This window comes from Kryptolebias marmoratus, linkage group LG9 (genome assembly GCF_001649575.2).
Source record: "Kryptolebias marmoratus isolate JLee-2015 linkage group LG9, ASM164957v2, whole genome shotgun sequence".
Classification (NCBI taxonomy): domain Eukaryota; kingdom Metazoa; phylum Chordata; class Actinopteri; order Cyprinodontiformes; family Rivulidae; genus Kryptolebias; species Kryptolebias marmoratus.
In genome coordinates, this window is record NC_051438.1 from 12964611 (window position 1) to 12987999 (window position 23389).

Here is a 23389-nt window from a genome sequence, read left to right on the forward strand (position 1 = left end):
GACTCTAACCCTCTCTACATTTTGCACGGCAAAGCAAAAAAAGGCGCGGAGGCTAAAGATAACTGACAGATAAAACAGCCCGTTGTCGCAAAATCGCTTCCTATAAACTCCAGATGTTTTTAATTACCTAAGAATCCCATTTGACGAACAGGACGCGTGGATGAAAAGTACAGAAGATATACGGTTGCTGTGCAGGGATACAGGAGACGCTGCCTTTGCCTGGACAATTTGCTACAATTTACAGCAGACTTTCTGTGCTGCCTGAAAAATGCACTAAACAAACACTGGATGACACCAAATTGCCTACAGCGCACACATCCTTCCTCTATGAACACAGTTTCCCTTTCTCTAAACATATTAGGCTCGTATGAGAGATAGTGAGCGGACATAGCGCAGAGCAGAAAGAGGGAAATAACCTCTTTACACAGCAGACACTCAGGGGAGATCAGTAAATCCCAAAATAAAACCCCTTTAAAAGGAGTGTAATATTAATTTACTGCCCTGAATCCAATATGGCTGACAGACCAGACATTAACAACCTTCTTCATCACTCCCTGTGCAGCAGAAGAGGAAAAGGAGTCTCTCGTAATGAAACGGCAACACTCGTACTGACCTTTCTCTCTGCTTAGCCTCCCTTCCCCCGCCCAGCCTTTAGTGCGTCCTTGTAGCTGATTGAAGCCCAGGTCGGGGATAATATTAAGTTGTGTCATAAATACCAATATTTCAATAAAGACGTTATCTGACAGTTGTTTGTTGACTACATGAGTGCCTTCCTTTTTTTGTCTTTCACCCTTGTGCTGAGTTGCTAATTCATCAGGATGAGATACAGTGAGGCAGGCTGCCGCTGCTGAACCCCATTAATGTCTCGTGTACGTGTTTAACTCTTAATGAAAACTAAATGTTCTGTGTCCAATGAACGACATACATCACTTGCTGACACTTTGCCATTTCCCCCTCTTTTTCCAAGCACTTTTTATTGTTGCACACATAGATAAACACATCAGCTCTCTATGCAGGATGGACAAAACTGTCTGACATTATTTACTATGTATGCAAGAGTGTTTCCCGTCTCACGGTGTTGAGTAGAAGGCCACAGTTCACCGCGAACAGTGTCTATAATTGCTCTAAAGCGGAGCCAAAACTTTGCTAATAAACAGCGGGGGAGCAGCAGGTCAGGTTGTTTGAAAACGTGTTGGTCCTAATGATGGCGGCTTCTTCTAATAGGCCGGCTTCCAGCTTTGTGGCTGCGGCCATTAGCCGTTTGGGCTGACCCCCCCGTACTCCCCGCAGACTAAAGACGACAGCTCACTAAAACTGTAGGTGAGACCCGCCTCACACCTGCCAGGTTAATCATCTCTTAAAAGACAGATGATGTTCAAGCAGAGAGCAAAGCCAAAGCGGAGCGAGGAGCCCGACAAGTTGCAAGAATAGCTTGATGATGTTAACTCTGCGCTGCTTCTCATCTACGGGGGTCGCACTCAGTATGAACTCCCAACTTTTGATGATGTTTCAATTTGTATTTGTGTGTGTGGGTGTGGAGCTGTGTGGTTCAAATGAGACGGGGGTTATATGCCTTCCATTTTAGCACATGTTCTTTAGGTTAATGAGGTTAAACGCGTAATTTCTTCGGAGAAGTAAATTATCATTTTATGGCGGGGCATTCCAGTCACGCACTACTTCATGTCAAACCCATAATGAAGGGCTGATGGCTACTAAATTGGCTTAGATTATTGTCATGACACAACATACTTCAAAGTCAATACGCACGCACACACGCACACAAACACACAAACACACACGGGGAGTAGAAGCCACTTAGCAGACTTCTTGCGGGTCAATGCACAAATCAAATAGACTTACAGTAGCACTATAGGCGCTGTAGCACGTTCTTCTGAGCATGGTCAACTAAGGCTGTGATTAATAGTCAAAAGCATCGAAGGTCATTGCCAGATCATTGTGTACATTCAGATACAACAAACACTAGAAGCTAAATGTCTCCTTGGTTAATCGTGCAGCCAGTGAAAGTTATTTACTTAGTGCAACATCAAAGTAGGGTTGCAGATCTTGATTCTCGCATACATGCAATCTTATTTCTAATTAATGGCAACATGCATGAGCATTTATTATCACACGCTGACGAAGATGAAAAAACAATCTTTTTTTTCCCTGTGTGCTTGTTTGACTTTTCTGTTTTTGGCAAAATATCTTAAGATCCATTGAATGGATTTTAACAAAACTTTTGGAAAGTAATAACCGGGTGTACATTTACATCTGATTAACTTTTGGACCATATCCAACCACATTCAAGATGGCCACCACAGTTAACTGATATTAGGGATCACAAAAATGGCAATAACTTAGTTGGTTTTACAGATATTAGGCTAAAATTCACAACCCAAAACTCCAAGGGCTACACGTTGCCTAAAACACTGCCGTGATTCGTCAACACTATCTGTTAGCAAAATATCTCAATATCTTAAATGAAACTCGGAAAGTAATCATCAGATGCATATCTACAACTCTGTAACTTTTGGAGTTAAAATAAGTCAAGATGGCCACCACAGGTAATGAACTTTAGCTAACACAAAAACAGGTATAACAGTCAAATTTACAGACGATGTCAGCAAGTTAGTAAGTAAGTAAATACAAAAAGAGCACTTTCCCCCATGTGGAACTCCTTCTGATGATGATGCACGATGCATCACCATCTGTTAGCGGTGTTTTAGCATCGTAACGTGCTCACAGCAACACGAGGTAACACATTCTTACAAGCTATAAAAGCTAAGAAATGCTGCACAGTTTGATGCGGCACGAGACCATTACGCTGTTACGGAGTAAGACTTTTCATTCACAAGGAACATTTGCTGAAGATGATCACCATTTGTTCTGACTGGAGGAATACAAGGACCAATGACTGACAGTAAATGTGGTGGCCAGGAAAGATCCTCATTAGAAAACACAGGGGCAACATGAATAACGAGCTGGTAGTCCTTCCTGAAACCTCAACCTTCTTTTTATTTTAGTACATTTTTTTTTTCTTGTTGAAAGAATTGTTTGAGATCTGTAATCTCGATTCGCACAGAGAAAAATCTTGATTCACATCAAAGAGTGTGTGGCCTCCTGAACAGCTGCAAACATTTACTATATATATATATAAAAAGGAAATTTAAAGAGTTTCTTACAAAGAAAAGCGCAAGGTTTTGAACTCGTATTTGGCTGCAGCTGCTTCTTCAGAGTCAATTCAGTCAAACAAACACACACACACACACACACACAACAATTCACACACAAGAAAACACATGGAACATGAGTGCACCAGCTGTCAGTGTGCTGAGCCATGATGTCCAGGGCAGATTTCCTGCTGCACACAGACTCCATGTCTCATCTGTCCAGCTGACCATGTCAACTCCCAAGTCAGAGACCGAGAGCATCTACAGGATGACGAGGAAGAGGTGGGTTTGATACCAAAAAAGAAAAAACTGGAAAAGAAAAACAAAAATCACTTTAATAAACATAGAAAAATCTGAAAAATAGTTATATTCTTGTAACCATTTCAGAAGAGACACAGGTTTTCAGAAAAGCTGCAATTTTTGTGCCTGCTGTTTGTTTCCATCCATCTTCAATATTTGATATTGATTTACACTTTAATAAAAGTTGCTGTACCACTTTTTCTTTTGTTTACACATAAATTTGAAGTCACACTTTGGAACGAAATCCCAGATTTTTCTCCTCACGAGTCTTTTGCCAGTGTCAGGTTGCTGCTTGCTGTCAACATATCTTATCACCATCTGCAAAACGAGGACTTTTTTTTTTAATTCACTCCTTTCTGCTTCTAAAACAAAATAGCAAAATGTGTCACTGTTACAGTCCAAGAATATTAACAGGGTAAAAAAATTAATAAATAAATAAAACCGCCAGAGCAGAGAAGAAAATATCTTATTTTTTGTGTTTTTTTCCTTCCCAGCATCAACACACGATGTGCCCTTTGGAGCCAATTACATTTTTTTTAAACAACATCATGTCCCTGAAGGAAAGCATCATTGAGCAATCACTGGACATAATTTACATCACAATGATGAACAACAGCTATAACAAGTGTTTTACAACACCATCAGTCCTTATGATGTGCTCTGAAATTAATTCAATCAAAGTTACTATCAAGGATGTTATATAATTTCAAGTTTAGTGACCATTAGAGCCAAGACCCAATTTCTCATCCACTTTGTGTTGTTTCCAAGCCTGTGGTTGGTTTTCTCCAAGTGCTTTTCACTGAGTGTCCTTACTTGGTAATCACTCTAAAACCCATGTTTATACATAATGGTTCTAGGAACAAGAGCACTGTTCATATTTTCTTGAAAACGCATCTATAAAGCTATGACAAACATTTACACAAAATGAGGTAAAAATTGGATGTGCCGGAATTGGGGGGGGGGCAAAAAAAAAAAAAAGAAAAAAGAAGGAAAACAAAAAAGCTCCATCCACTTTCATATATAAACTGAAGAGTGGCTAAGTGATTTATGTTTGTCTCCAGATGACAAATATTTACCCCTTCACATGTCTGGAGCTCAGAGTAAATTTTTCAGTGAGACAACCACGCTTCAGCAAGCACTTCTTCAACCACAAACACACACAGAGAAACTCACAGTTACGGAGACGAAACACACACACACACACAAGACAGGAAGAGAAAAACCACAAATAAACTGCAAAGATGCAAACGAGAAAGACGGCTGCTCGCAAACAGCTTTGTGTTTCAATCAGCGAACGACGCCGAGGAGCCTTTCGCAGAGATGACACCACAAACTAGTTCAAAATCCATCTGATAATTAAAATTGGGTCTGGCAAACAATCAGCAGCTGTATGCACCTGTGCAGAGGAAGCATCTTACATTAAACAAACATGCGCGAGAACCAGCAGCCACAGCAAGGTGAGTTTCCTCACATCGTGTTTGCAAAAGAGGCAGGATGCAGAAAAAAAAAACAAATCAGATTGAAGGACAGAAGGAGAAGGTGGGCTTGTGAGGATGGGGCAAATATGTAAATCAGTCTTACACATGCCACATATGACGTTATTACAATCTTTTCCGGTTTAAAATGACTCCAAAAACACTGGCTGCTAAACTGATTCAGGGCTGTACATCTGTTTGCGTGTTCTCTTCAGGATATAACGTGATGCCTGCAGTGTTCCTGGTGAGAATATTTCCATCACATCTTCATCTTAAGAGGGAGGATGACTGAAGTCGCCAGCTATAGGTGCCAATTCTCAAACAAGCAGCTCTTTAACTGATTAAATGTTTAAGTTATGTCACTAAACAGGTTGTCAAAGAAGGAGAACAACTTGTGTACACACGCTCCACAGCAACACAATTAATGAGCCTTACACCTCTGAACAGGAGCTTACACATCTGTTTATTCCGGTTTGTTGAATCCTGTTTATTAATTTTTTTTGTCATCTTTCTGAAGATGCACCTCGGCGAGGGAGGAAGGGAGGGAGGGAGGGAGGGGGAGGACGACTAGGCAGGGAGGCAACTTTGTGTCGTTTACCGCTGACACAGAGACGACGCGCCGCAACACCTCCGCTCCGGCTCACTTTCAAGTCGGCGTCGTGTTGAAAGGCACATTTTGCCTTGAAGAACCTACGAGACCATTTTAAGTTCCCGTCAGTGTAAAAGAGCTGACATTTTGAGAGCTGAGCGTAAAGTGAGATCGGCTGCTCGTCTGTGTGGGAATTTGTGGAAAAAGCGTGCGAGCGCGCGGCAAAGAGTGATGCTTCGAGTTGAACGGCCGAGAGCCTGAAATTGTGCATCCAACGGCAGGAGTGACAGACAAATTCATCATCACCGGGGTTTTAATAGTCGCATGGTCAAACGTGTGACTCTGATACCGTATTTTTTCCCCCCCCTTTAAGGAATCATTACCAGTTTGACTAAACTGAAACAAATATTCACATTCATCATTCAAGTGCCACAGCTGATACTTCGTTCCCTTTCAGTTCCAGATGTTTCCACCGACAGTCAAGCTTCGAGGCCAAATCAACCTCTCAAACAATCAGTTCTAGACGTCAGGGGTTTAAATCACTGCCTCTGGCTTTTAAATAAACTCATTAGGCTGCCCAGTGATTAACTTGGGGAGTTTACTCACTGTGTGACTCAGCGTTCACACCGACTCTTCTCCTGTTTATGGTTTCTTCCACACGTCTGTTGGAATCAAACTGCTTCCTCATATTTTGTGCTATTTTAACCACTTGTATAATCAAAAGGTTCAGCTCGATCAGGAATAGTCTGCTAGGACCTTCTGTCTGCAACTTTTATACTTTTTTGAAATATTTAACTTTATTTCCAAAAATGTTCCCCACAGAAATACACTGAGATCTCTTCAGTTCCTTTAAAAAGATTGTTCCCTGAAATCTTCTGCGTATTTCCTCTATTTTTGCCTTCTTATCCTCATTTTACCTTTTTAGCAAATGCTTAGCTAATTTTAGCTTTTAGTTACTCCTTTGCTAATTGTAGCTCTTAGCTACTTCTTTACCAAGTTTAGGTTACAGGTTCTATTTTGCAAAATTTTGCTTTAAGCTCCTTTTCCGTTAATTTTTGCTTTTAACTACTCTTGCCAATTTTACCTTCCATCCATGCTTGTGGTAATTTTTACATTTTAGCTACAGTTTTGCCCATTTTAGCTTCTCTTCCTTGTTTTAACTCAAGAACTCAGTTAAAAAGAAATTCTGTCACAAATTTCAGTGCAGTCATTCAGCACTCGGCGTTCACTGCTTCAGACCCAGATTTAGTGGAGTTCACAAACATGGGAGTGCCTCGAACATCTCATGCAGAGATTAGGAGCTAACGTGCAGCTGAAAATGTGGAATTCAATCCAGAGAAGAGCAAAGATTAGGTTCCATCTTAGGTTAGAAATGAGCTCATTTTTGGCCGTTGTGCCTTCATCTTATTTTCAGTCTTCTCAGCTGAATGAGGAGTTGCAGAAAAGTCACCGTTCAGAAACATGCATAGCAGAGCTGTTCATGTCCCGTTCCCTCAGAAACGTAAACGTGTGTGTGTGTGTATTCTGGTGGTGCAGGTGCTTAAGCTCCGTCACCTCACAGGGAGAGCCTCGAATCTCAGCTGGGAGTTTTCTTCTTGTAGCCTGCATGTTCTCCCCATGTATGTGTGTTTTTCTCTACAGAGTCCGGTTTCTAACCTGGTCATGGTTGTGTGTTCGGGGTGCACCCCGCCTACCGCCCAATGACTGCTGGAGATTGGCACCAGCTGTCCCCCAGGCTCTGAACAGGATTAAGTTGGTACAGAAAAGGAGTGAGAGTGATTGTATGCATTCGACTGTAAAAACAAAGAAACTCAAATATCCATGTCTCTTAAAATACTGTAAAAGAGAAAAAGAAAAAGCCGCCACAGAATGTTTTTGGAAATTCACAAACAGCTGAATAAACTCCAGCAAAGCTTTTGCAGACGTGAGGAAACTCTTGACAGATGTGGCTCATTTTGTGAATAAAAACATCCAAAAAGCCTTGCTGCAGAAAAAAAAGAAACGTCGCTGTGAAAACCCATCAGGTTCTTTAGAGCGTCACCTGTTCTGCACTTTAGAACGTGATGTCTTTTTGTCTCCCCCAAAAGAGCCACAGAGACTTAAACACATTTGACTTAATAACTACACGGGATCCTGAAAGGAGCCGAAGACGTTCAGATCTGCTAGGAGGGGCGGACGTGGGCTCAGACTTTGCTATCCAAGGCACGCACTCGCTCCTGGATTTGTAGTCCTCTTATGCTTAGCCGGAAACGAGGTTATCCGTACACGAGTTGATTACAGAGCTCAGAGCAGGCAGAGGAGGAAACAGCAACGCAGTCAGAGAAGGCAAAAGGGGAAAAAAATCCTTTTTTTTTTTCTTTTTTTAAAACGGAAGTTAATATTTATAGGAAGAGAAGAGAGACAATTTAGACTACAAAATTAATCCTTTAATTACTGAATACACCTACAGCTAAAGCGAGGTTTCACAGACCTCATTTTACAATTGGTGAACAATTCAAACTGCACAAAGTGGGCCGGACTGCCAGAGTGTAATCATAACGAGCCATAAACTGAAATTAACAGAAAGATGGAGTCAGCGGTGATCTACAGATGGCGTAAAAATTAAACCAGTGTTTTCCAAGTCTATTACGAGTTATAAACCCTTAGGTTCTTACAACTGCACGGTACCACCAAGCAGGATTAGCATCTAAGTGACATAAGTTCAGTTTTAGTTTGGGGATTTCAGGATCATGAAGCTGGTTCACTTTTTTTTACCTGGGACTGCTTTTAAAGCAACTTGTGCAGCTGCTTCGGAGCAGGTTCGGTGTCTGGGTATAAAATTACACACGGCCTCTCAACCAATCAATCTCCGCAAAAATTCAAAAATAAAAAAGCCACGTGTTTCTGGTCTCCCCCTGAGTTCCCCCATTATGTTTGACTTTGAGAAACATCTTTATAATAGAGACCAAATAAATAAGTTGCATAAAACAAATAACAGACGATCACTCTATAGTTTGCTACTACTAACTGTTTTTAGTACAAATCACTTTTTTTTCCTTTTTAGTAAATGCATCTAAATTACAAAAGATTTCCTGCCATTTATTTATAAAAATGCTTGAAAGCCTGAATAAGATTACAAGTTAGGTGTAACATTATGGTTTATTTAAAACAAGTCCACTCACTGGGCTTAACTGTTTTCATCAGTGGTCTTCAGTTGATGCAAAGCGGGTTTATTTTTTGGGCTTTTTCTTTGTTTTTTTTTTAAAGCATGAAAATAATACAAGGTTAAGACATTCATGCACCAATAAAAGGCAGCACATTAATAGAATTTTAAAAATAAATTAATTTAAGCCAGTTTTCCTTCCAGCTTCATCGTTTTAATGGATTTTCTGATGCAGATCCACCTGTTTTATAACATATTCAGAGTTGACTCACTACGTTGATGGCAAATGGTAAATGGTCTGCAGTGCTTTATCTAGTCCAAGGACTCTGAAGTGCTTCACACTACAGTCAGTCATTCACCCATTCATCCACACATTCACACACTGATGGTGGTAAGCTACATTGTAGCCACAGCTGCCCAGGCTGACAGAAGTGAGGCTGCCATCACAACAGTAGGTGCTGTCCTGAAGTTGATGAACAGCTTTGTAGGACCATTAACTACAACTCTTCATCATTATGGTTAGCTAAACCGGACCTCTTAACCAAACACTGGGTAAGTCAAACCTGCTTCATAGTACAGGGCCCCGGTCTTAAACTTCTGTAAACACAAGCTTGGATATATTATAACATGTTCCAACATGTCATTATTCATCAAAAATTAGATCAAAATTCTGAAAAAATGCAAAATACTTTACATTTACTGCACCACTAACATGCTTTGCCATTAAAATACACTTTAAATCGTACATCTTCAAGGCTTTTTTACATTTTTTCAGACCTAAAAGAGAATGGCAGCCTCCAAACAGTGAAACTCTCTCCAACCCAGACAGCTGCTGTGTTCAAACTCTTCATCTTCAGAACTCACAGCGAGAACTGTGACAACTCGAGTCGCGGTGAACAGAGCAGTAAATGAAAAAAAACAAGACCTTATGTCCCAAATGACTCACTTTGTTTACGTTCTGAAGCACACGAGAACACATTTATACCTCTGAACGCCTCCTCACAATCCCTGTTCTCTATTAATGGACCCACTGACTGAGAATATTGCACATGAGAGACGATTTCCTTTCTGATGGAACAGAAAGGAAACCGCTGATATCCTTCTCAGGCAATGTTTAAACTTTACACAATTACACTGTAGCAAATGTGGAAGGTTAGAGACAAGCTCCTGGAAAAGAAACACATATTAGAAACCTTTCATATTTGTTTTATAAGCTTTTTTATATAAATTCTTGCTTTTGCAAAGATAATGTACAGAACATTTCAAGGATTTTTATATATTAAAAAAATCTAAATCTCAAACCAGTCTAAGGAATCAAACAAAAAGAAGTCACAGCACCAAAGCATGTAACTACAAATGTCTGCAGAAGCTCCTCTAAGTTATTCTGTGACAGCCATCAGCCACCTCAACCTGCCTCTTCCTTTCTTTTCCTCCTCGTTTTGCCGTTGTGTACCACCTCCTGAGCAGAGATCTCCGTAGAAACAAATGGAGGATGACTGGAGCTATCTAATTAGTGTGACAAAGCTCGGAGGCTCCTCCGCTCCAGACAGAAAATTAGAACAATGCAAAGATACGATGCATAACGAGGCCCAGATAAAGTGTCACCTGTTCACTTCTAATAACCGGAAAGCAATGCCACCACCGGGTTAGTAATTTTCCAAGCCAGATTTCTTCAACTGTTGATTCTGCAGACAAATTAAACAACTTTTTTAAAAAAAAATAAGATACAACAAATTATACAAGAGATTTTCTGCCTGCAGGATGTACATGCACACAGAATGAACTGATCCAGCTCCTATTCTAACTTGTGCTCACGCAGGTCATACAGCTTGAACTCATTCTTAAAGCAATAGTTCAGATTGGTTCAGTCGGGCTGTACTTTACCCAACTTTTTTTTGAAGTTCAATCTTGACAGAAAATGACAAAATAGGTTGCTTCACAGTTTGAAAAAATACAGACATGCAAAAAATAAAAAGCATCTGAAATAACTACGTGTCCTTATTCCAATTTTTATTTTCCAATTTCACTGCTGCCAACATGTTTTAATTTTCACAGCTTTGTTATCATTTTTTTCTTCTGTACATATTGATACAACAAATTTTTATGTGCATGCATAAAGAGAATAAAGATTTCTTAAATCTTATTCACTTTTTATGAAAACAGATGAATGAAACAGACACCAACCTCATGTTTTCACCCTGTTTCATCAGTTTAAAAACAGAGACTGAATAATGATTTATTCCCATTTCATGAAGTAGTCTAGTTGCGTTCTGCTACTGTAAACATCTGTTTACTTTTCCTTTGGAAATCCTAACGTTTTATTCCTGTAGTCGTTTCAAATAATTCAGTATCATTTATGAAAGGAGTTAATAGCAGCTTTTTATTTGAACTCATTTGTCATAAAAATCTATAAGAGTAAATACTCTAAAATCAGCTCGGACGCAGCAAATGCTTCACCTAAATGATCAGTCAGAAATGTGGGCCTCTACAAAATAAATATTTGCAAATTTTGATGACAAAACAATTAAAATGATCTCTATTTAAAAGCAACTGAAGAGCATCCCATTTTCCCCAACAATCACATGTAATCTAGAATAATCTCCATTTCCATTTTTGGATTATTCTCAGAGAAGTCCAATATGTTACTTATTAGGGGAGGAAAAATTTTTTGTTTTTTCTTGAAAAGTTTGCTTCACAGTTTCAAAACTAATTGGAAATGTGGCTAAATTTGAGCCTCAAATGTGATCTGACATGTTTTTATTCGCGGCAACTAACGTCCAAATAAAAACCCAACAAGTTGAAATAAGATCTAGTTATTTGTTATGTGCCGTTATGTGTTATTTGCCGTTTTAAGCACAAACTCATTTTTCTTCCTTCTATCATAAAGCAACATAAAAATACATTTTACATTCACCATTGGGACTTATTTTGGCACAAGAGACATCTGTCCCAAACACTTCAAAAATCTATTGATATATTTGTTTTTGATGTAGCTAAAACTGTTTTTGCACACCTATTGGCCTTGGAAAACACAGGCACACAGGTGAAATCAAAGGCGACGTTACTTGGCAACACCAGCGTCTGTAATCCACGACAACGACAAGAATTTTGAAAGTTCTGACATAAAGAAAGGCAGAAATGTGGCAAAAGCATCAACAAAAGACAAGCATGTTTACTACAGTGCAGCATGTGCACAAGTAGCAACGACTCAAATCCAGAGGCTGTGGACCTGAAAGAGAAATATAACTGGGAATTATGTAGATAAGTGTGAACCTGTCTAGAAATGAAAGGCAGAGCTGGTTATCTGATATGACTTTCCCTTCACAGCATAACCAAAGCACATCTCAACTCTCCGCATGTTTAGGGTATCAGTCGAAGGCAGCAGAAGCGTGGAGAGTGGGGAAACTCATTTCAACCTGAACAGCTTTCTGATTATTCTCAAGGTTTTTTTTTTTCCTTCTTCTTTCTTTTCCTCTCGCTCTTTCCAGTCCTCTTAACATAACAACCAAAAGCAAAGACACACTGGTGGCTCTGGCTTAGCAAAGCATGAATACAAATCGGTTTTGGAAGAAGCACTGCTTTCATTCCACCAATCACACAGTCTTCTACATCGTAGGTCAGAAATGAACACGTTTCCTCGCCCAATTTATGGAAGTTTGATGGCATTTGAACCACTAACTAAAGTTGTGAGTGGGCGACAGGGGCTACATGACACACTCATGCAAGCTAATAAAAACAAGTAAATCCAAACACGTTAATAACAGACGACACAACAGCTTCTTACTTTAACAATGGATGTCCTCAGCAAGACGGACTCATGTTATTTGGTCTTTATCTTTGCACTGGTAATCACTCTTAGAATTTGTTCATGACTCCATACGCAGCCATGTAGATTAAAAATGAGGCTAACTTAACCTCAGATCATGAGGTGAAGCCCTGCACACTGATATCTGGGGAATAAGGATAATGATGCAGACTGATGTGCAGTCAGAAGAGAAGTCAGTGAGGAGAAATGTGCAACAAACACGATGAATGGAAAACGTAAACAGATACTAATATGCCTTTAAACACCACTTCCTAAAAAAGAAGCTTACTTGTTTTTTTTCCTGACAGAGTCAGCTTTCCTGTGCATTAACAGGAGTATAAATGGTATGAAAGACAGGAAAAAAAAGAGATAGTAAGGAACTGAGAACGGTGCTTGTTCTACCTAACCCTGCAGATCAGACGTGACGTAATGGGATTTAAGTTACTTCAGGCCCACACTGCCGATGCCGATGCAATTTAATTCCACAAATCTGTAATATACGGACAATTTATCTTAATACAAAATTTAATGTATTATTTCACCTTAAAAGGCCTTTAACCCATTCGGACACCCTGCAGACATTAAAACTGGTAAACCCAGAGGCTGCGTCAGACCTCAGAGCAACAGCTCAGATCATTTGAAAATGGGTTCTATGAATAAGTTATGAACAATTAATATCTTCTCTGTTGTAGATAGCTCTTTGAACAACCTCAGCTTGGAGACATGGCAATCTACATTGGCCTTGGCCTGGCTCAAACTAGCCGTTAGCTCGTCAATCCGGAAAGAATTAAACTGTTTCTCCAAACTCGGGTCGTTCAAAAGGCTATCCACAAAAGGTAAGACTAATTGTTCAAAACCTTTCCACAGAACCACAAATCCAAAGATCTGAACTGAACCATTTAAAGGCTAAGATGTTTGTTAAAAAGTGCCTATGATGAATCAAAAAGAGTAACATGTCAGTTGGTTAAAAATGTGTTAAAGCAGCCAGGTCCTGAGGGAAATTAAGGACACAGAGGTATTGATCACCAGGAAGAGGAAAAGATTTAAGTTGGGTTCATTTAGTTGGAATTTAATACATTTCTTCCGTGGGAAAAGTGTTTTAGGTTTTAATGTTTTATTAGAGATAAGCCTGGTAATAATCTTTCTGCCAACAGTATATTATTATAACAAATATGCAGCTCATTTTCTAAAGAACTTAATATTTTTCTAAAAGAGAGAAAAAAATGCACTTTATGTCTAACAGAAAACCTTATTCAAACAGAACAAAACAGAATATATAATGTACTCCATTTAATTGTGGCTCAGTATTTCTTTTTCCAGTTTGTTACACACAAATATGCCCTCATCAGTAGTAATGAAGAAACTTAATGTGGATTAGCATGACACTCGTGTTTTAAAATCGACCATCTTTAAGATATTTTACAGATGTAGTTTCATTTTGGTGCTCTGATAAAATGCAATCTCCCAAATGTAATCACGCCAAGTGAAGTGCATGGAAGAAACATCTGCCACAAGTGGTGTTAGACAGAAAGGTGTCAGAAACTCCCAAACACAGCCCGGTGTTATTAAAGTTAAAGTGGTGGCACTTGATGTATCCAGAAATACCAGATTTGCAAACGTTGCAAGTAGCAACTGAACTACTCTTATTTTGTATTTTAAAATAATTCCCTACCATATACATGTTAGCACGGTACATCAGAACGTTTTACAGCAGTTGTTTCACGGCGCAGCTGATGTTAAAGCACAGACAGCAGGTCAACAACAGAGATCAAGAGTGTGGTCAGCCACTCCGATACTGATCAATAAAAAAAGGGCCTTGATCAGGACCTGAACCTGATGCTTGAGATTTGCTCAGAATCCCTAATTCAGACTATTACTACTGGAGGTATCTGTGACAATAAACGCATGTCAAACAAGTTCAGGAGATAAACTCCACAAATGAGTATCACATGGCATCCTCTTAGTGAGTAATCACTGGCAAAACTTCATTCTGCAAGGCAGCAATCCTTGAGTAAACACTCCAAACTGACTTTCTTACTTGAACTTGGACAAGAAGTTGCGTGTTTCTGAACTGAAAAAGCTGCAAAAACAACTGATGATCTCCTGGCAGATTAGAATGTCATCAGCTGCTCCGATGATTTAATAAAGACATGTACCATCTGATAACGACGCCAACATTCAATATGCAAAAGGTTTATCTAAAAAACACTAAATACAGTGTACAAAAGGCTTCATTTCTTATTTGTTCTGACTCAATTGATCTATTTTTATAAGTATATGAAGTGATCTGTGAGTAACAGCAATATAAATGTGTAGAACAGACTAATTTGTAGTACTTTATGCCAACATGTTTATCTTCAGCGAGCCAAATAGAGATATTTAGAGCTCCAATGTTTAATTGTGTGCTAAACTAGAATGACATTTGAAATGTAATCTTGTTGAACTCGTGCACTGGCTGTTTACCAACACCGAATTTTTAAAGCCGGTTTACTGCGCAGCGTGCTAAAAATGGCATGATGTAATAACATTTTCCAAAGTTTATTTTGCAAAGCAAAGAAATAAACACACCAGAGGCATGTTAGAGGGTGAAGCAGGACGGCACAGGTTTAGTTCAGAAACGGCATCCTTTTCTGTAGTCAGAAATCAGCTCGACAAATCAATTTTTTTTTGTTTTTATCGGTTTGGAACACCTACATCTGTTATATTGTTTTCATCTCGTGGTCAGAGTGACAAACTCTTTCGTCCGTCATCGTAACACAAAGACCGATGCAGAGGTCGAAGTGAATTTATCATCACAAGAGTCTTTATTTTGTCTCTCTTCAAACAAATTTACAAAGACACGCTGGCTTTCACACACAAAACACAAAATCTATAAACTGTCCTTGAAGTTCGTCTGTTGATACTTTAAATCTGCCATCTGTGCATTGTGAATGCTAAACCACACCAAGTCGAACTCCAGTCACTTTGTTTTTACAGTATGTGTGTGCTCAACACAGCAGAGTTTTCTTCTGAATCTCCACCACAATGGCAACAATGTCAGCTCTGGCTTTTTCTCCCTCTCTGTTCCCCCAAATCCATAAAGAGCCTTGATGGCCACGCTCTACATTACACAGACAGAAATTGCCTCCACATCCAACCCAATAATGTGCATGAACAATAGCAAAGCATTAGGTGACTGGCAATAAATATCTGAAAAGAGGCACTTTGCTCCTGGAAAATACACCAACGGATTTCAAGCTATGAAGATAGTGGACTAATCTTATCAGAGCTGTCGACCAGCGTTCATAAAACTGATAAATAGGGGAAAGTGCTGCAATCATAAGACAGATCATTATCAAAATGAATAAGAACACCTTTTTTATAAAGTGAGTCAGCATGTCAGCTTGTTCTCGCTTTATTGCAGTGCAGAAAATAGGGTCCTAGAGACGAACTGCAATTAGGGCTTTTCTTGTTTGACTGTAAAACTACCTGGAAATGAAAATCTTAAACCATAGGCTCACTCCAAGAGTATTTGAATGTCATTTGGATAATGGACAAGTATTCAAGGGTTTTTGCTTTGAAATGTGAGGTAGGTGTCGACCCTGACAGGCCATGTACGAAGAAACCATCCAGTCAATTTGGCTTTAATGACAATTCAAATTCTGAGAAGAGGAAATGTTAGTCATACTAAATCTAGCACAACGGGCCTGATTTCACTTGAAGATATTGTTCGTTTGAATCCTGAGCCATTACCTCAGAGAAAGCTGCACACGGTTTGACTTTCAGGTAAATGTGGACTTCATGCTTCCTGTTTTTCCTTCGGCTGAAGAGCAGGGATGTCGTGCGGACATCTTAGGTAAAAGAATCAATTAGAGAGAGACTAATAGCCCCGCTCTCTCAAGTGTTAAGTTCAATTCATTAGTGCCCTGTGAGACAGATTTCAAATGAGACAATGAAAGCAATCACGGAATACAACTGGAACAATAAGCAAAAACATGTAGAAGCAAGTAAAAGGTGGAGAAAAACACCCTTTCTGAAACAATGACAAGCAGAGGCTGTATCTCAGAGCTGCAGTGCTGCAGAAACACCACAGAGTGTGTAAATTAACTCATACAGGAAGGATAAAAAAAAATTGAGATTGCACTAAAACTGTACTCTAAAAAGATTACCAAGAGCAGCCAAATCAGGCCCCACCAAACCTGTAAAACAACAGTCACATTCCACGTTTGTCTGAGCATTTTTATTTACTTGAAGACTTCAATAACTTAATAAACCAATAATGAGATGTACTCTCACCCAAGTTTGTTCTGTTGTTAAATGGTGGCCAACACAATTTTGTTTTTGCTACAAAGAAAGCCGGAGCAGAAAATAAAGTTCAAAAGAAAAATATTTCAGACAGAATTATGTTCAACAGATAACACTGTCGTGTTATTTTTGCAATTTCTAAGATCTTCGGCACCAAAGACAGGACTGTCAAAGCATCACAGTTTGTAAAAGATGATTGGATCCACTGTTCGCATGTTTACAATCAGAACCTTTTTTTTCCCAGCGCTCTAAATTTTAAAGAGAAAAGTTCACTGCGGCAGCGCATCAAGTCCTGTCATTAAAGCCACAATTATAATAAATACAGTGATTGCTGTCATAACTGCACTGTGTTAATTTAGTTTTCAGGGCTAAATCTATTGCTCCATTTAAAAAAAAAAAGAAAAAAGTCAGTAGTGGCAAACACACTACAATAATTGCTGTATTATCATTACAGTTGATGTAGTGATTATGGTTCACCAACTAAAAATCGATTAAAAATCAACAATTAGAGATGCACCAATCAATCTGCTGGTGACCAGAATCAACCAGCTGATCTGTGACCGACCAATCTGACACTCACAAATCTGATTTCATTTTTCAGTTCATGAAAGCACCATCTATCAAACATTTAATTACTGCGAGCAACAGCATATCTTCTGTGTTGAAGTATTTTCTGAGTGAAGAAACCTCAAAGTTAGCAATTTCTAAAATTTCCTTAAGGGGTTTAAAAAATAAAGTCAGGGCAAGAACAAGAAGTGTAAGAGGAAAGGAAATTGGAGTTTTTACATTCTGCTGCTCGATGTTACTGCTGTTTTTCTTCATAATGCCACCAGCCACCTAAACTGGTGACATGTTCGTATTTTGGGGTGTGCAAAAATTAGAAAATAAAAAAAAAAAGGAAAGACAATAATTGGAAGGATGCATATCCACTGCCGCCAACATTTTATTTTGTTAGCAGTCATAGTGCATGTTGGGGATGCCTCTCAGCTACTTGATTTTAGCCTAATATCTGTAAAATTAACTGAGTTATAGCCATTTTTGTGTTTGCTGAAGTTGACTCCAAAGGTTAATTAGTTCTAGATGTTCATCCAGTGATTACTTTCTTAGCTGTAAAAAACTTGTTTTAAATAATTCTTAAAAAAAAAAAATAATAATAAAACTGGAAAATTATGTGCGCATATGCATTCTCTCCCCCAAACTCAACACTTTCTAGAGCCTCTTTTTGTAGGGGTTCCAGCAGCAAGACTCTTCAAGTTTGTCCCCATGATCTCCGTACATCTAACCAGCGGCCTTTTGGTCCAAACTGCTCCTTCAAGTTGGGTGCTGCTTGTGTTCAGCAATCTTTAAGAGATCTAGGTTTTAATAGGGTCATTCCAAGACAATTAACTGTTTCTCATTAAACCAATGAAGTGTTGCTTCAGTGGCGTGTTCAGGGTCATTATCTTGCTGGAAGGTGACCCTCCGTCCAAGTCTCAAATCTCTGAAAAACTCTGACAGATCTCCATCTAGAGCTTTTAAGTATTTTGCTTCATCCATCTTTACTTCAATTTTGACCAGTTTCCCAGCCCCTGCTCATAAAAAAACAACAACATCCCCACAGCATGATGGTGCCACTACCATGCTTCACAGCAGAAATTGTGATCTCAGCATGATGAGAGGTGGTGGTAGATTTGTGGCCTAAAAGTTGAGTTCAGTCTCATTTGACCACGGCACTGTCTTCCACATGTTTGGGGAAGCAATTCCAAACAGTCCAGCTTTTTTTTTTTTTTAAACAATGGCTTTTTCTTGTCCACTTGTCCATGAAGCCCAGCTCTGTGCTCCCTATAGTGGTCTTATACTCGTATCTCTGCAGAAGAGCTGCACTGGTTCCATCAGGGTTATCTTCAGTCTCCTGCCCATTTCTCTGATTAATGCCATGCTTGTTTAATCCATCAGTTTTTGTGGACGACCCACCCCTGTCAGGTTTCCTGTAGTGGCGTCATATTTACATGATTTATTAATGGAGTTCTGTGGGATATATATATATATATATATATATATATATATATATATATAATAACAAATTATGTGGCTTCTCAAGGCATTGGTTGGGCCTGAGTACATATGCACGCACCACTTTTCAGTTTTATATTTTTAGCATTTTTTAAAACGTGTTTTTTCCCCTCATTTAATTTCATTAATCTGAAGTGCTTTGGTGAAATTATTGCTTCTAATCAAATAATAATAAAAAAGTTAAATTCTAGGTTGTAAGACAAATCAATTGAAAGAAAACCAAGAGGGAAGAAAACCTTTGCAGCCCACTGTATATTTGTACCATTACGACTGATCAGAAATGACATATCCAAACACAGAAACACCGAGGCTGAACAATCACTGTGTTGAGGCAAGTGTGCTACTAGTCAGGGTTATAAATGTTGGTCGTTACGTAAAACGGACCTTTTCTTCTTTGTTGTGAAGGATCAGAGCTGTAATGTCCAGTGGCAACCAACACCCTCCTCCCATACAGCCCTCCAGAGTAAGGACAGATTGCATATTTTCCCATCACCTGTGCAGAGGCTGAGGCACATGACACCTGCTATGCGAGCGCAGTTTAGTGCTCTCGCTGTCACCTAACGTATGGGTCTATTGATGTGCTGTGACTGGGCCAGGCTGATCCTCCCCAACACGCATTAGAGCCAGCTGTTGAGCTTCATCTGTCTGCTTGTGAGCTCTGACGGCTACAAACAGATAGCAAACACAGGCTGCTCTAAGCCCCCCCATCCTCACAGCCCTATCAACTACTACCCTTCAACTAAATCACTATAGAGGCAGTTAATTGAGTCGAAGAATGTGGCAAATGGTGGAAAAAGTTGCCTCACAGAAAGTATGGTAATTTGGGTCTTGATTACATTCATTTGAGAGGCTAATTCTACGATTTAAAATTCAGCGAGACTTGATAAAATGGTTAGTACAATTGCATTTCAAGAAGGTAATGTACCCTAGAGACTTCAAATTGCACGCTGCTTTGTTTGACACTGATGATTAAGGTAAAAGAACTCAATGATGATTACACTAAATGCGTGAAAATAAACAAAAGGTCATGATAAATATGTGCAAAAGCAATCTAAACTCATTAGGTAATCAGTAAAACAAAAAAAATAACATTGCAAATAAAATCATTTCTTGTTATCCAAATAGGAACTACCAGATAAGTCAACAAGATGGGAGCCATGGGGAGGACTCTACCTACCCTGTTGAGAAAGATGACGGAGACGCCCTTTTCAAAGTTTGAGCCCATGAACCCCTGAAAGGTCTGTTCGTGCCCCTGCCGGCATGAATAATCACCCCCCCAGCTCCCCTGTAATGTGCTGCAGATGATATATTGGGCTGCATTTATTACTGCTCTGCTTCCACCTGGCTGGGAGCAGCAAGTCCTCCATTAATAAAAAGAAAAAAGAAGAGCAAAAAAAAGTGGCTGCAACAAGATTTCTGCACAGTGACTGCGGGCTTAGACCCACTATTAAAACAGTGTGACCTAATTGGTAAAAATTAGAGTCGTTGAGTCATTTTGCCCGTAACAGAGCATGATTTAGAGCTCTCTTCATTTCTTATAACCAGTATGATTTCAGGGCCAGTTGTTTTGTTGATTCATGTCCACGCTGGCCTTATTGTGAAGTTAAAGTCATCTCAGCAGAGACAGAGCGCTACAGCCCAAGACACATCCAGCTTTAGTTAGTTAACACATTTATACTGCTGGTAATATTTGAAGATTAGTCGTGCAGGATAACACATTCCTATTTAAATGGTAATATGGGATTAAAACAGCTGGCAGTGGGTTTTATGGGATTAAAGCACCATTACATGCCATCCTTTGGCTGCAAATTAAGTGCACAAATCTGCCTGACAAACATGTCATACAAGTCTTAAAAACAATGCCGGGAGTTTCTGACGTCTGGGTGCTGGTGACAGAAAAAAGGCGTTTTGAAGAGAGAGGACTTTGGCACATTTTAAATCATTCTGCTTGGTCAAGAAAATAAAAAGGAATTAAATCACGATGAGCAGATTAATATTGAAACGAGCAGCCTGACGTCTAACCAGCGTGGTGCCTTTTGATAATTACTGTTATGACTCTTCGGCAAAGGATCAAAAATGAGACCAAATTCGTGATATGTAGGCAGATTTTTTAAAAAAATGTCTTTGGCACGTTTACAGCAGCTTTTACATATTCTTCTTTGATCTAAAAAGGTTGCTGGTTCCCTTGCTGCTCCTCTGCCTCATTTAAATCCTTTCCCCCCCTAATACTTTAGGATGCAAGCCAACAGTTGATAAAGGTCACCAAAAATACTGCCCGCTGCAGAAAGAAGAAAAGGTAGGCAATTCTGTATTTTTTGGTTGCATTCTTCTTGAAAAGTGGGCAATAAATAATTGCTTGTGTGGTTGTTAGGAAAAATATCACGTGAAATAATGAACAAATTTTAATGAAACTAAATATTGGATGTACATCTACAAATGATCAGTTTTTGGAGTAAACCAGATTCATGATGGACGCCACAGCCAATCGACCTTAGCAAATATAAATAAATCACTATAACTCAGTCAATTTTATAGATATGAAGCTAAAATCTATTATAGTAGTAGTTGGGGGTCATCCCTAACACATGCTTGAGTGCTAACCGATTGTGCAATATCTCACACCATTTTGTTACATTGTATAAAACTTTTTTTTAAAGGTTTGACCAAAACAACTATAATATTTGTCAACATAAGATGATTTTAGTTTGAAACTTTAAATTGTTCAGCTTGCCTTAATTAAATTAATTAAAGGAATCTATATATGTATGCAAGGATAGTGTTTAGTACTGACAGAGGCTAGATAACAAAAATTTATTGTCATGACAAAATGAATGTCTTGCAGTAACAATACTGCCAAGAATTGCAATAAATCCCTGACGAAAACCAATGAGATGGAGTCCTGAATGCCTACAGCTAATTTAGATGAAAATGGCCAAAAGGCTAAAGAACATGGGGTGTTTTGAATGTTGTGATGAAGAGAGGAGAGAGGAGATTGTGGGTTTATTGCACTTGTTATCGCAGTATTCAACAATGGCACCTTACGATGATGTTGAAACTCGTAACAGAGCCAGTGAGTAAATATGTGAATTTACAGGTGTACATCTGTGTGCATGCATGCATGTGAGACAGGTCTCAACACGAATCTATTTAAATCCATCCTCCACAGAGAAATGACTTATTTGTCCAATTTATTACAGACTGCTTCACTCTATAGTGAGAGCCTTGAGAATTCACATGCCTCTTGATTGAAATCATTGCCATCGGGAGAACGAAGCCAACACCCTCAGAGGAGCTGCTAGTCTGAAAGTGAGTGAATCATTGATTTCCAGCAGGAAATCATCAAGGCGAATCTATGGTAAATGAGAGAGTTGAGATGGCAAACGGTTGAGTTCAGCAGGATACTCCGTTATCACTGTATTCTGTATGAGACGGGCCACGGTGCCCAGCCATTTTCAAGCTTGTGGTTTAAGTGAGGACCGGTCACTCACAGAGGCTGTTTGTTCTCGCTCTTCGGGGACGTGCAAATGGAAGGCACTCTCAAGTGAACAAAATTTTACTAAGGAAGAGCTTGAAAAGACTTGCTAAAAATAAAAAAATAAAAAAACAGACAGGAAAGCAATAGCATCTTGAACCAACTCACAAATCCTACTGTGGGTTTTACACCAGAGGGCTGCTCTATGAAAATAAGCTGCTTTGATGTTTGATTAAAAAATATTTTCCATTTTAAAACCCCTGTAAGAAATGTTTGAAAATTACTAATGCTTGAATTAGACAATGTAATAAAAGGGTCAGCTGCTCGTATTTCAATAAAACGGACATCCACTGCTTTTTTTCCCCTCCAACATTTCATTGGTAACTAAACATTTAAAAACAGAATCATCAACACCTCACAGCTATTTGAACAGAGACATCTCTGTTTTCCATTGTATATCAATCTAAAATTATGGTGTTAAACTAATTTATATACAGTACCTACAGACAAATGGGAATTTTTGAGCTGAGATAAAAACTTGTAAATAAGGTGTTTCATGCTGCTGACGGACACAGAGATAAAGACTGAGGCAGGAAAAAAAACTTTTTGTTCTGGGAGTAAATGACCTAGGTATGGAAATTATTTCAAGGTTACAAATCCAAGAATATATCAAGTGATGGACATCTCTGTTAAAAACATTGTTAGGATGTCTGTTTCTTAACCAGTTTCCATTTACCCGTCTCAGGCTTAAACTGATAGTAGGAAAATGTTGTTTTATAGCTATAATGTAAAAAGTATACTTAGATGACACAGAGCATGACTGCAGTCTTTTAGACTTTTGATTTGAATACACTGAATGAAGTGCAGGGAAAACAATATTTATCTGTAAAACGTCATTGTCATTGACCTTTTTACTCAAGCACCTAATTTGAACCAAATAGAGCTAGACCAATTGGAATATAATCCTCCAAAAAAGGGCAGAGTTTGACTGTTAAATAAACAATTAATATTTATCATCAGCGTGGTTAGACCTGCACATTCAGAGCTGAATGCTAGGATCTTTTCTGTCGTAATGCTTGTGTCAAAACAGCTCTAGAGTT

At 39.0% G+C, this 23389-nt stretch overlaps 1 protein-coding gene across 4 annotated transcripts in view; it reads right to left on the bottom strand.

Annotated features, from left to right (window-relative positions):
- The window catches only part of unc5a (unc-5 netrin receptor A), a 163259-nt gene that overhangs the window by 87590 nt on the left and 52280 nt on the right, over window positions 1-23389 (bottom strand). The gene's annotated exons all lie outside the window — the stretch shown is intronic.